Source organism: Xenopus tropicalis, chromosome 5 (genome assembly GCF_000004195.4).
Source record: "Xenopus tropicalis strain Nigerian chromosome 5, UCB_Xtro_10.0, whole genome shotgun sequence".
NCBI classification, from domain to species: Eukaryota; Metazoa; Chordata; class Amphibia; order Anura; family Pipidae; genus Xenopus; species Xenopus tropicalis.
The window spans coordinates 146,578,930-146,594,123 of NC_030681.2; the positions used below are offsets into that span (position 1 = coordinate 146,578,930).

The following is a 15,194-nucleotide window of genomic DNA, read 5'->3' on the forward strand; positions in this document are numbered from 1 at the left end:
AACCAATGGCTCAGCGAATCTCATGTGACTACCTCCAGCACCTCCCATTGGCTTGAATGGGAAACATAGAGAAGCCAAGGTGTCGGCCAGTACTCCAGTCAATGGGAGCTAATTTTGTGGTAGTGTTTTAGCCATGCCACATTGCCACCCTGTTACACCCCAACAACGACCCCAAAAGCATTCCCAGTTCTGCCCAATGCTGCCTATTCCCAGTGGCGGATCTTCATTTGGCCTATATGGCTCAGGGGATTAAGGGCCAGCCCAGTTGCCTTGGGATGGGCAAGGAGTGTGTATGGGGAGGGTGGAGCCAGGGTGTTCCTGGGAAAGTGGAGCATTTCCCAGGTCCCCACCTGCCTGCACCTAAGGTTACTACTATTACTATTATTATTACTACTACCATTACACAGTGTTTCTTTGCCTTTAACCTATGTCCATCTCCAAAAGCTTAGGCTGCTATAATGGGCTCCCCCCGTAGGCACCCCATGGAGCATAAAGCTGGTCCGTATGGAGACTGGGAAGGAATAACCTCATTCTTTGTGAGCGCAGCCAAGGACACCGCTTTCAGTTCTTCTGCCAGAAAATAAAACTGGGCCACGGGCTCAGCCACCAGGCCAGAAAATTCTCCCACAAGCCTTTGTATATAACGACGGGAGCATGAAAATTGTATTAATGTGGAAAAACCTGACAGCGATGATCACTGCTGGACTAATGCACCCACATTAGTGCTCTCTGCCGCCTGTAATTATAATAAAAATGTCAGTTCTGCCTCGCCCACGCTTTCTTCTCATTAACAAACATACGCTTCTGCTCGTCAGTACCACCAACTAAACCTTGTGCAACTGGATATCCCCCCAGCAAAGCCATTTTAGGCCCACCTGAACTTGGAAGAGGAAACTGATTCCTTAGAGACGTATAGCAGCAGCCGCTGGGTCTGCCACCCCCTACTTAGGCCCCAAAGGTTAGTGCAGTTTAACTGTTCCTATTAACACCAGTTTTACTGTGCAGTGGGTGGCGGTAGCACCAAAAGGGTGGATACACTGGCGCTCAGTGCAACTACATGAAGGTGCAAGGAGAGTGCAAGTACCTTTAATGAATGTCTGGTTTGGGCTTATGAGGGAATTTTTTCAACCTCAGCTACTATGTAACTATCATAAGCGCCTACACACATGGCTGGCACGCATTACATAAGGTTATTATGTTACCGACAGGCAAACACTGTAACCAAAGCTGATCCTACTCACTGCTCAGCATTTGTACTGACTCCAGGTCACTTCCTCTGCTGACAATAATCATTAGGGGCCACACAATGAGTAAGGAATGGAGCCGGTGACTAACTGTGGAGGTGACTCCGGCAGCAGTTGTGCAACTGACTCTCTCTGGCTGACACGCCGCGGTGTTTATGGAAGCTGAGCAGACTCACACTTTGCTTCCCGGAACAATGGAAGGACTGCGTCAGGCTCCGGCTCCCAGTGATACAGAAGTCATTCCTTTCTTTGCGGTCACTTACTCACCCACACACTCTGCAGTCAGAAAAGCAGTGATGGGGACTCCTGTGTGAGCAGTTCATGTTCGGCTGGGTCGTTGCACAACAAGAGTTTTCAAGGGGAAGTAAACCCAAACATAATAATCTGAGGCTGACTTATGCTACATTGTTTTTAGAGACAGAACCAGCAGTGTAGAAAGGGACACACAGACAGACATTGCTTTCAATTGCAATGACATGTACATATGTAAATATGCAATAGAAGTCAGGCTCCTAGAGTGCAAGCTCCAGTGCCAAGGAGCAGAGGAGGGGATGGAAGGCAGCACTATATGATATAATGCAATGTTGCCCTGCACTTGTAAAACTGGTGTGTTTGCTACAGTAACACTACTATAATTTATATAATAAGCTGCTGTGTAGCCATGGGGGCAGCCATTCAAGCTGGAAAAAAGGAGAAAAGGCACAGGTTACATAGCAGATAACAGATAAGTTCTGTAGAATACAATAGTGTTTTATCTGTTATCTGCTATGTGCCTGTGCCTTTTCTCCATTGAATGGCTGCCTCTATGGCTACACAGCAGCTTATTTATATAAATTATAGTAGACTTTCTGAAGTAAACACACAACCTTTACCAGTGCAGGGCAGCAGCACATTATATTTTAGTTACATTTATACACTTTCATTTTTTGGTGTTACTGTTCCTTTAAGAAATTAATGGGCCATACATGGACTGATATATAAGCAGCTTATTATATGTGGCCAAAATGACAATCCAGTCAGGCTTCTGTGGGACACATTGCCACAGCGGCCCCTAATGTACCCCAACATATCTGCTTGGAGCCTGATTATGTTCAAGTTTTTATATGCTACAATTTAGATCAATGGAGGGCACACTAACAATAAAAAAATAGATCTAGTTATTGGCCAGGGGACTAATAAGCACAGCAGGCAATTTGATATACCGCCTGAGCGGCCAAATCAGTTTGGCAACCACACATATCAAATTGACCTGTCCGTGCACATTAGCCCCAGGTTTACAGATTGGCCAGAGATCTCTGTGTGGCCCGTGGCAGCCAGGAAGCAGTAAAACACACAGTGGAAGGGGCCCACATATGTCCCTGTGCTATTTAGGGTGGGTTCCCCTGATGCCTGTTTAAAGGTCAGGTCAGATAACCTTTCCTTTATTGGCGCTGCTGTGCCATCTCTATACAAAATGCCAGGCTAGAGCTAGTTACCAGGATGCATTACCCGGATCCTGCATGTTACATGCCAATTAGAGGCTCCTATTCATGACTCAGGGGATGTGTGGGCAGGTTCTGAGCCGGAGTGGAACAGAACTCAGAGCGGCACAATGTGTCCTTTATTGTGTCCTTTATTGTTCCCTCCTGTGCCTGAGAGCCTGCATACAGGGCACTGTGTGTCCCAGGTCAGCACAGATTGGCCCCGGGCCGGGCTATAGGGGCCCCTGTACTGACAGATAGAAGGAAAGCTCATGATACAGGGCAGTCAGGGCATTGCATGTGTTTTAAGGTTAATTCTATGCACCATTAGAATTTAAAGGCATAGTTAACTTTAAGTTAACTCTTCTTTCCCCCCCTGGCAAAAAAAACTATTGCTATGTGAGGCTACAATTTTGTTTTTATCTTTCAGTCTCTCATTTGCTTGGTTGCTGGGGTAAAGTGGCCCTAGCAACCTAGCTCTTATGGGTAAAAATAATTTCGCTTGATTTTTACTGGTTGGCAAGCAAGTAGTCACCAGGTCTGGCAGAGGGGCTCGAACCAACTAGGATATAGTCGTACTGCATCTTGGAGCTAGAGATCCTTGTTTATCTATTTGCATTACGCCCCCTTGTGTGCCTATATATACAGTATTGGTGACATAATTCAACTGAGCTTAAAGCTGTAGTTCAACAACAGCCAAAGGGCTGCAATGAACCCCTCCCCCCAGGGTTTAAATGATATGCACTGGCCAGATCCATCTGTACAATGCTAGTATTTCTGCCATAGCGCAGGGGGGGGGGGGACAGGTATTAATCAGATAATATGGGGGGGTAAGAGAGATAGGGCTGCTTTCCCTGCTTGGCTGTAACTGCCCCAGAGATGGGGCAATACTAACACCTGTTTGCAGCTATCTGTGAAAAGAAAAGGAAATGAAAGCGATTTGCAGAAACTGATGCTACGAGCAGAGCACAGAGAGTAAGAGGAAAGGCATTCGGCTGTGCCGCCTGTCAGCACTGGTGGTTTTACTACAGGATCCGGCCACAGGCTCACCCCGCATGGTTACTCACGTGCACTCACCAGCGTCCTGTTGCACGGCTGCTTTAATGCTTTAAAGGACACAAACTGACAATGATGATAAAAATTCTGTTTCACCAATAGTGTTTGGCACAGACCGGGCAATAGCGCCCCCTCTCCTGCCACCCAAAGCATTCTTACAGCACTGCCCCAGCAAGGCCCGAGCCAAAGGCTGACTGGTTATTATGATTAATTACTTGTCCTCATCTGTACCCCCTGGCTATCGTTACTGTTCATTTACTTGACATATAAAGGGTAATTTACCACTGCCAGGGGCACAAGTGCTAGAGTGCACAGAACATTACCACTGCCAGGGGCACAAGTGCCCAAGTGCACAGAACCCTACCACTGCAAGGGACACAAGTGCTCGAGTGCACAGAACCCTACCACTGCCAGGGGCACAAGTGCTTGAGTGCACAGAACCCTACCACTGCCAGGGGCACAAGTGCTCAAGTGCACAGAACTTTCCCACTACCAGGGGCACAAGTGCCCAAGTGCACAGAACCCTACCACTGCCAGGGACACAAGTGCTTGAGTGCACAGAACCCTACCACTGCCAGGGACACAAGTGCTCGAGTGCACAGAACCCTACCACTGCCATGGGCACAAGTGCTTGAGTGCACAGAACCCTACCACTGCCAGGGGCACAAGTGCTTGAGTGCACAGAATCCTACCACTGCCAGGGGCACAAGTGCTCAAGTGCACAGAACTTTCCCACTACCAGGGGCACAAGTGCCCAAGTGCACAGAACCCTACCACTGCCAGGGACACAAGTGCTCGAGTGCACAGAACCCTACCACTGCCAGGGGCACGAGTGCTCAAGTGCACAGAACTTTCCCACTACCAGGGGCACGAGTGCTCCAGTGCACAGAACCCTACCACTGCCAGGGACACAAGTGCTCGTGTGCACAGAACCCTACCACTGCCAGGGGCACGAGTGCTCCAGTGCACAGAACCCTACCACTGCCAGGGACACAAGTGCTCGAGTGCACAGAACCCTACCACTGCCAGGGGCACAAGTGCTCGAGTGCACAGAACCTTACCACTGCCAGGGGCACAAGTGCTCGAGTGCACAGAACCCTACCACTGCCAGGGACACAAGTGCTCGAGTGCACAGAACCCTACCACTGCCAGGGGCACGAGTGCTTCAGTGCACAGAACTCTACCACTGCCAGGGGCACGAGTGCTCCAGTGCACAGAACCCTACCACTGCCAGGGACACAAGTGCTCGAGTGTACAGAACCCTACCACTGCCAGGGGCACGAGTGCTCCAGTGCACAGAACCCTACCACTGCCAGGGACACAAGTGCTCGAGTGCACAGAACCCTACCACTGCCAGGGACACAAGTGCTCGAGTGCACAGAACCTTACCACTGCCAGGGGCACAAGTGCTCGAGTGCACAGAACCCTACCACTGCCAGGGACACAAGTGCTCGAGTGCACAGAACCCTACCACTGCCAGGGGCACGAGTGCTCCAGTGCACAGAACCCTACCACTGCCAGGGGCACGAGTGCTCCAGTGCACAGAACCCTACCACTGCCAGGGGCACAAGTGCTCCAGTGCACAGAACCCTACCACTGCCAGGGACACAAGTGCTTGAGTGCACAGAACCCTACCACTGCCAGGGACACAAGTGCTCCAGTGCACAGAATGTTACCACTACCAGGGGCACAAGTGCTCCAGTGCACAGAACTTTACCTCTGCCAGGGGCACAGAGCTGCACTCATACATATACATGAATGCCTGACACAAGGTACAGAGGGCAGTGCTATCAGGGTATGGGTCCTGTTGTTAATCTATTGGCATGGGCAGGAGGTAAAAAGAGGGCCTGAATGGGCAACTTACTACTACTAGGGCTCTGGGACACAGGGTTAGGCATTAGGCTGAGGCTGCTTACTAACAACACAATAAATATAACCTCTGGGATAATGAAAGGGAGTCCAACCATACGAAAGAGAACAAAGGGACACTCTTGCCTGGGCCAATCACAGCGCAGCATTGTCACGGAGTGGCACAACAACAGCCGCCTGTTGGGGAGGATTCTAGTTCTCCCGGCCCGTGGATCACAAAACAAGATAAAATAAAGCCCAGAGTGAGGATAATGGCAATAAATAAGCTACCAGCCCAACCAGTCGTACGGGAATAAAAACCCCACGCTTCAGATCATTTACAGCCCCAGTGACTCAGCGGCACAATTACAGGCTCTCTGCTTTGTACCGAGGAACCATAAATTCTAATGGAGGTGCTGCCCATGGAAATGTCTAGGCCAGGGGGCTCCTTTTAATGGGACATTTGTATCCAGCATGTAATCCGTGCCAAGAGCAAAGGCACCAATTAACATTGCACTGAGGTGTCGGACATATTTAAGACCCTATTCACTACATAACTTTGTGGTAAAATATTTAAGACCCTATTCAGCCTGAGGAGAGGGGATTTATGATAGTGACGTGGGGACAGCTGTCTAGCGCAAGTGAGCATTTATAAACCATATATATATATAAAGTATATATAAACCAGCTCCAACATTATGTGCACTCATGAACATAGGGCCCCTAATATGGTAACATTTCCTTAGTACAGGGGGGGACCAACAGAATCATGGCCTGTATTTAGGTCCAGTTCCGCTTACTCATTATTGCCATTATAAAGCAAAGGTGAGGTAGAAATTGTACAGATAAGGGATCAGTTATCCGCAAACCTGTTATCCAGAAAGTTCAGAATTATGGAAAGGTCATCTCCCATAGACTCCATTATAAGCAAATAATTATTTTTCTCTGTAATAATAAAACAGTACCTGTACTTGATCCCAACTAAGATATAATTACCCCTTATTGGGGCAGAACAGCCCTATTGGGTTTATTTAATGGTTAAATGATTCCCTTTTCTCTATAATAATAAAACAGTACCTGCACTTGATCCCAACTAAGATATAATTATGCCTTATTGGGGGCAGAACAGTCCTATTGGGTTTATTTAATGGTTAAATGATTCCCTTTTCTCTGTAATAATAAAACAGTACCTGCACTTGATCCCAACTAGGATATAATTATGCCTTATTGGGGGCAGAACAGCCCTATTGGGTTTATTTAATGGTTAAATGACTCCCTTTTCTCTGTAATAATAAAACAGTACCTGTACTTGATCCCAACTAAGATTAAATTACCCTTCATTGGGGGCAGAACAGCCCTATTGGGTTTATTTAATGGTTAAATGATTCCCTTTTCTCTATAATAATAAAACAGTACCTGTACTTGATCCCAACTAAGATATAATTAATCCTTATTGGAGGCAAACCAATTCCATTGGGTAGATTTCATGTTTAAATTATTTTTTAGTAGATTTAAGGCATGGAGATCCAAATTATGGAAAGACCCCTTATCCGGAAAACCCTAGGTCCCGGGCATTCTGGATAAAAGGTCCTATACCTGTACTGATAATGGCTGTTTGTGGAGCTAAGGCTTGGCAGTGCTAGAGAGAGAGGAGCAATGCCGCACACATATAGCCCCTCTGGCAGAGAAAGGGTTACCAGCAATGTTACCCTTACCCTGCTTTACAAAGGGCAGGGGCTGTTCTACAGCTCTTCTTGAGGCAGGTACAAAGCTGCCTGTAGGTGGGATGCAAACTAGGGAATGCCAGCCAGGGAAGCTAGCAGCCAGGCCAGCCAGATAGCAGTTAAAATACCCGGTTGGAACCAGAGAACAATGGAAGCTTATGCCAGACTGAAACTGCAAGTTAATGTTAATAAAACACTGCAATTACACATTACTTCTTAATATGTATATGTTTTCCCACTGATTTAGAGAATTCTCAATCCAGATTTTCCACATGCTGAAAACCTAGCCTAAATGCCATTTTTGATTGATAACTGAGTGTCTGTGGCTCCTCCCACTACTGACGATTCCCGTAAAGGCCTATCTCGAGTAACATACAGTATACTGGTGCGGAGAAACAGGAGAACATGGCATGAAAAAATACATTATTTATTGATTTTACTTTCCCTCCCAAAATCCAGAATTCAGCACAATTTTCCCTGACGCACAACGCGAGACGTGTAATAGACACTGACTGGCATGGAGCGAGGGAACAGGGACACACTGGCCTTTATCCACAACAGACACTAACAGATTGTTTATGTACTTTCCTGAGATCTTCCTGCCTTGCACGCCATTATCTCACTACCCCCCCACAGAGAAGGGTGCACGGGGGGGGGGTTCTGCAGTTCTGATGTCAGTCTGTGACGCACCCGCATGTGTATATACAGGTTTATAGATCTGTGTTATTACCTTAGAGAAAAGGGTGTGGGAATAACTACCCCCTAGGACCTACAGTAACTGCTGATATGGCTCAATAGGATGTACAGGTTTGTATTTACAGGTAGACTATACCCCAAGATAGTTTGTATTATATTAAGTGGCCTATTAAATAACTCTGTCAAACTGGAATATATATATCAGTAAATATTGTCGTTTTACATCTTTCCCCTTGAGCCGCCATTTTGTAATGGGCTGTGTGCTCCCTTAGAGATCAGCTGACAGGAATTAATGCAGCTCTGACTGTAACAGGAAGTAGTGTGGGAGTAATAGACATTAATTGGCTGATGTGTGTATTTGGTGTGTTTGTGGGCACCGTGACTCAGAAAGTTTTACCACAGACGATTCACTTTACTGCTGGTGGGAAAGCATTCAAGGGAGATTTGTGCCATGTGGGTGCCCAGGTTTAACCTGTGGGCGACAAATCTCCCCATGTGCCATCACCCTAAAATAAGAAGTGAGCTAGAAAAGTACATTTGGGCTCATTTATGGGCACAAGTGCAAAGTGCGATTTCATGTATATTTCTGACATTTTATTAGTGGATTTTTTTTGTGTAGCAACTGCAGCCAATTTACAATTAGACTTGTGATAATAGATTACCCCTATTATGTTTTGGGCTTCTGTACAAGCCCAAGGCCCCCACAGCCCATTAGCAGGGAAGATCTGTGCCCCCAAAGATGCCCCCAGTAGCCCCTCATCTTCTTTTCTGCTGATTCCCTGCCCATACTCACTTACCTGAGCTTAGGGACCCACTCACATTATACAGTGATTATGCAATATAATATTCTCAGTATCTGGCTAATTAGCAATTCATTCAGAATCACATTACATAACAACATAACAAGGAGCTAGTGCATTCTGTCACTGGTATGGGTCAGTTGTGGGGCCAGCAAGTCTGACTGCGCTGGAGACATCAATATACCTGCCCCCCAGCAGCTACTATGTCTGCTGTATCTATTGCTAAGCATCTGGTGCTTTTCCCCAAAGAGCTTGCAATTAAACTATAGTATTTTAAGGACAGCAAAATATTGGGACTTGCCTATGGACACTGACATGAAAGCACTCCTGGATGCAAAAGGCCTAGGGCAATGCACTTATAGGGGCAAAAGGCCTAGGGCAATGCACTCATAGGGGCAAAAGGCCTAGGGCAACGCACTCGTATGGGGCAAAAGGCCTAGGGCAACGCACTCGTAGGGCCAAAAGGCCTGGGCAGTGCACTCGTAGGGCCAAAAGGCCTAGGGCAATGCACTCGTAGGGGCAAAAGGCCTAGGGCAACACAGTCATAGGGCCAAAAGACCTAGAGCAATGCACTCCTAGGGGCAAAAGATCTAGGGCAATGCACTCATGGGGGAAAAAGGTCTAGGGCAATGCACTCATAGGAACAAAAGTCCTAAGGCAATGCACTTATAGGGGCAAAAGGCCTAGTGCAATGCACTCATAGGGGCAAAAGGCCTAGGGCAATGCACTCATAGGGGCAAAAGGCCTAGGGCAAAGCACTCGTAGGGGGCAAAGCACTCAGCACAGGTAAATAAACTAATCAGCATATTCTTCCGTTAAGGAGAGCAGGTGGGATCCACAGGGAGGATGTAATTTGTATTGCTCTCACAGAAAAAGATATATATATATATATATAATAACCATAAGGCTACTGGTGCCAACAATATGTGGTTTTAACAGAAAAGAGAAGTTAAGGGGAAGCATCTGGACTTTGCACACATCTACAGTCTGTGCCCAGCCGGTGCCAGTCATCTTGTGACTGTTTCACACACCCAAGCCTACGGCTGCAGCTACAAATGTTTATAGAATTTGCTGATTTTTGTGCATCCAGGAAACGTTACACAGCCCAATTATACAGCGGTAATTTATTTAATGCGGCCGCCCGCTGGCAGGGGACTACTCATTATTCTCCAGATAATACTTTTATACTAATATAGGCTGAATGGGATTCATGGCCTGAGCAGCTGCACCCTAATAAAATGCAGGGGGGGCAACAGAAGATGGTGAAATATAATGATTAACCTCTGGAAAGGGTCTGGGGCTGTGGGATAGCAGGTATAGTAGGGAGAGATGGTGCCTATAGTAGCAGTGGGGGATAATAGCCTCTGGGAAGGGACTGGGGCTGTGGGATAGCAGGTATAGTAGGGAGAGATGGTGCCTATAGTAGCAGTTGGGGGATAATAGCCTCTGGGAAGGGACTGGGGCTGTGGGATAGCAGGTATAGTAGGGAGAGATGGTGCCTATAGTAGCAGTGGGGGATAATAGCCTCTGGGAAGGGACTGGGGCTGTGGGATAGCAGGTATAGTAGGGAGAGATGGTGCCTATAGTAGCAGTGGGGGATAATAGCCTCTGGGAAGGGTCTGGGGCTGTGGGATAGCAGGTATAGTAGGGAGAGATGGTGCCTATAGTAGCAGTTGGGGGATAATAGCCTCTGGGAAGGGACTGGGGCTGTGGGATAGCAGGTATAGTAGGGAGAGATGGTGCCTATAGTAGCAGTGGGGGGATAATAGCCTCTGGGAAGGGACTGTGGCTGTGGGACAGCAGGTATAGTAGGGAGAGATGGTGCCTATAGTAGCAGTGGGATAATAGCCTCTGGGAAGAGACTGGGGCTGTGGGATAGCAGGTATAGTAGGGAGAGATGGTGCCTATAGTAGCAGTGGGGGGATAATAGCCTCTGGGAAGGGACTGGGGCTGTGGGATAGCAGGTATAGTAGGGGGAGATGGTGCCTATAGTAGCAGTGGGGGGATAATAGCCTCTGGGAAGGGACTGGGGCTGTGGGATAGCAGGTATAGTAGGGAGAGATGGTGCCTATAGTAGCAGTGGGGGGATAATAGCCTCTGGGAAGGGACTGGGGCTGTGGGATAGCAGGTATAGTAGGGAGAGATGGTGCCTATAGTAGCAGTGGGGGGATAACAGCCTCTGGGAAGGGACTGGGGCTGTGGGATAGCAGGTATAGTAGGGAGAGATGGTGCCTATAGTAGCAGTGGGGGGATAATAGCCTCTGGGAAGGGACTGGGGCTGTGGGATAGCAGGTATAGTAGGGAGAGATGGTGCCTATAGTAGCAGTGGGGGGATAATAGCCTCTGGGAAGGGACTGGGGCTGTGGGATAGCAGGTATAGTAGGGAGAGATGGTGCCTATAGTAGCAGTGGGGGGATAATAGCCTCTGGGAAGGGACTGGGGCTGTGGGATAGCAGGTATAGTAGGGAGAGATGGTACCTATAGTAGCAGTGGGGGGATAATAGCCTCTGGGAAGGGACTGGGGCTGTGGGATAGCAGGTATAGTAGGGAGAGATGGTGCCTATAGTAGAAGTGGGATAATAGCCTCTGGGAAGGGACTGGGGCTGTGGGATAGCAGGTATAGTAGGGAGAGATGGTGCCTATAGTAGCAGTGGGGGGATAATAGCCTCTGGGAAGGGACTGGGGCTGTGGGATAGCAGGTATAGTAGGGAGAGATGGTGCCTATAGTAGCAGTGGGGGGATAATAGCCTCTGGGAAGGGACTGGGGCTGTGGGATAGCAGGTATAGTAGGGAGAGATGGTGCCTATAGTAGCAGTGGGGGGATAATAGCCTCTGGGAAGGGACTGGGGCTGTGGGATAGCAGGTATAGTAGGGAGAGATGGTGCCTATAGTAGAAGTGGGATAATGGCCTCTGGGAAGGGGAGCAGGGTATGTGTGTGAAATGGGGAATGGGTGACATATGGACCATACAACTAGTAGCAGCCACTGCAGGTACATTTCCCTATAAGAGACTGGTTACATGGATACTGAATACTAATTGAGGTCACAGAGATCAATCCTTTCAAATGCATTACCCCCAGGTCAGGGCATTAACACCTACTGTGATCAATGAGAGCATCCCAGGATATCCTTGTGTTTGCAATAAAAGCTGTCATTCACTGCAGTGGGTGTGGCTAAAGACACTAGTAGCAGAAGTGTAGGAAAACATATTTAATGTGTTTTTTCCTGCCCTTCTCTCAATATTTTTTTAGACTTGCCAGTCTCTATAAGAAATGATTTCATGAGTCAGAACAAGCAGAGTACAAGTCATTTTCTAAGTGCCCTGCGTGCAGGATGGTGAATTTCCACCGCTGATATTTAAGGATTTAATGAATAAATTACAAACAGTTGGCTCACACTGCGGCAAGGTGTGCGGGGAAAGATCCCATTTTCATGATCCGAGTCGGTCAGCTTTGGTAATGGGGTACCCATAGAAACAGAGCATAGAGGAGGGGCCTATTTGTAAGGTCAGGGTATATGTATTATTACATGACTGCCAAGGGGGGGCGGGGCACCTGACTCTGGCTCAGCCCATTTGGTGAGTATATGGGGTGGTATAAATTATCATGTGGGCTCCCTGCCCTTTACGTTCTACACAGTGATAGAACGTAAGAAAGAGATAGGAAGAGAGGGTAATGTCATGTTAAAGGGACACTGCCAGCTCATAATATTCTTTTACTTTCACATCCTTTTGCCTTTTTTATGCATGTTTCAAGTGATACTTAGTCGTTTCTACCAAATAAAGGCATTGTGTCAATGTCACTTAAAGCCCCACACAGCTGGGTTTTCCCTAAGAATCCCGCCATTTGTATTCTTCCATGCCTGGTGATACCTTTGCCATTCTCATGGAGATTGGTGTTTACTCCATGGTTTGCATATGGCAGTTTACTAACTGCCATATGTAAACTTCCTGCAGCCATGTTTACTCGCCCCTTGTACCCGCTGCCCCTGGCCAGCCGCAGGGTATAGGGACTGTGCCCACACACAATTCTGTGCCAAATATATTCCAGACACCCCTTCTATCACTGGTGCAAACACCACCCAAATACACACAATTCAGTAGCCAGCATGAATAAGGTTAAAAAAAGGGCAAGTACACCTTTATATTAACTTTATTAACTATATTATCAATGTTCTGAACAGCCTTCATTATTTATTTTGTATGATTTTTAAATTATTAGCATTCCTAACCTGGCTCCAGCCTGCAACCGAAACTGCTCTCGGGTTGTCAAGGCAACCAAAAAACAGAACAACCGTGAGTATTCGCTTTTATTGTTATGGTTTTAACTGCTTATCTTTCTTTCCTGCCTCTCTCCTGTTGATCTTCATTTCTGATTTTCAAACTGCTTGCTGGTTGCTAGGGAACTTATTGCCCATTGGTACTGAACCAATGAAGTCCAGTTGGGAATTGTCTCAGAATAGTGATGCCAAACTGCACCTACCCTGCCCACCTGTAACCCCCAGTTCTGCTAAATGCCCCAGTACCCTGCCAATGATGTGACTTCTGTGACCAGCCAACTGTATTAGCACACCCACAGTTCCCAGAAGACTTTTCTTTTTACCCCAAGCAATTACCATTACAATACCATTACATTTCGCCCAATACACCCATTTGTTGTGGCTACAAAAACCCCCGGATTCATGAATACTCCAACGACTCCTTGTATTCTGTGCCATCAACTGCCTCTCATTCTGGCACAAACAGTGTCACTTGGGAGATAGCAGCCATGTTTTTCCCAGCATGCTTTGTCTGGGGACCCTCTGCAGACTGTAAAACAATAAGATGCCCGTGGGAGTTGCCCAAGGTACCTGAGCCAGAAGTTGCCCCATGAGCCAACACAAGGGCTGATGAAGCCAATGAATAAGCCTGGGACCAAGAGGAGAGATACTCATGAGGCAAGTCTAAACTTCAGCCTCCCAGCTAAACTACAACTCACTTTAGTATCCCTAAAGAGGCAGCAGGCTGGAAGTCCCAGCAGGTTGGGGGCCCCTGGTACATTAGATATAAATGAGCTCGCTTGCTGCCATCATGGGTGCCCAGAGCAACCGGAGCCAGAGAGTAAACTGCAAACGCAGAGCTTTTACTGCAGATCTGGCTGATACACAGGACTGGCAATGCAGCTTGCAGCGGCCTATAAGCCACCACTAGGGGTGCTGTATCCTGGCCCATTGGTACCTCCAAAAAAAAACACATTCGCAATATCTATCTATCTGTCTGTTTATCTACCTATCTGTCTGTCTGTTTATCTATCTATCATACAAACATACATTTACAATACAATATAATCATAGTATTTATCAAACACAATACATAATATGGCAGTAGTGCCAACACAATTACAGTGCTGCCCATTCACCTGCTGCTTGTGCCAACAACAATCCACACACAGGTGGGCATCCCATTAAGTTGATCTTGTACCAATAAAATGTCTGCCTCAACCAGCCCTCGGGGCACTGCCAGCTTGCAATACCCTCCCTTAATACAAAATCAACCATTTAAATGCCTAAAGCATCAACATGATTGGCTGCAGACATGGATCCAGGCAACCTGGGCACAGACACATCATTATATTGCCCTGAACAGCACAAGAACAAACAGTTTGCCCAAACCTTTTCCTCTGTGCCCAAACCTGTGCCTCTGTCCCCAAACCTGTGCCTCTGTCCCCAAACCTGTACCTCTGTACCCAAACCTGTGCCCAAACCTGTGCCTCTGTGCCCAAACCTGTGCCTCTGTCCCCAAACCTGTGCCTCTGTCCCCAAACCTGTACCTCTGTACCCAAACCTGTGCCCAAACCTGTGCCTCTGTGCCCAAACCTGTGCCTCTGTCCCCAAACCTGTGCCTCTGTCCCCAAACCTGTGCCTCTGTCCCCAAACCTGTGCCTCTGTACCCAAACCTGTGCCCAAACCTCTTCCTCTGTGCTCAAACCTGTGCCTCTGTACCCAAACCTGTGCCTCTGTCCCCAAACCTGTGCCTCTGTACCCAAACCTGTGCCCAAACCTCTTCCTCTGTGGTCAAACCTGTGCCTCTGTACCCAAACCTGTGCCCAAACCTCTTCCTCTGTGCTCAAACCTGTGCCTCTGTGCCCAAACCTCTTCCTCTGTGCTCAAACCTGTGCCTCTGTGCCCAAACCTGTGCCTTGGTGCCCAAACCTGTGCCTCTGTGCCCAAACCTGTGCCTCTGTGCCCAAACCTGTGCCTCTGTGCCCAAACCTGTGCCTTGGTGCCCAAACCTCTTCCTCTGTGCCCAAACCTCTTCCTCTGTGCCCAAACCTGTGCCTTGGTGCCCAAACCTTTTCCTCTGTGCCCAAACTTGTGCCTCTGTGCCCA

The 15,194-nt window shown here is 47.8% G+C and overlaps 1 protein-coding gene across 2 annotated transcripts in view; it reads right to left on the reverse strand.

Annotated features, from left to right (window-relative positions):
• tnfrsf21 (tumor necrosis factor receptor superfamily member 21) overlaps nt 1-15,194 on the reverse strand; it is a 52,451-nt gene that overhangs the window by 36,053 nt on the left and 1,204 nt on the right.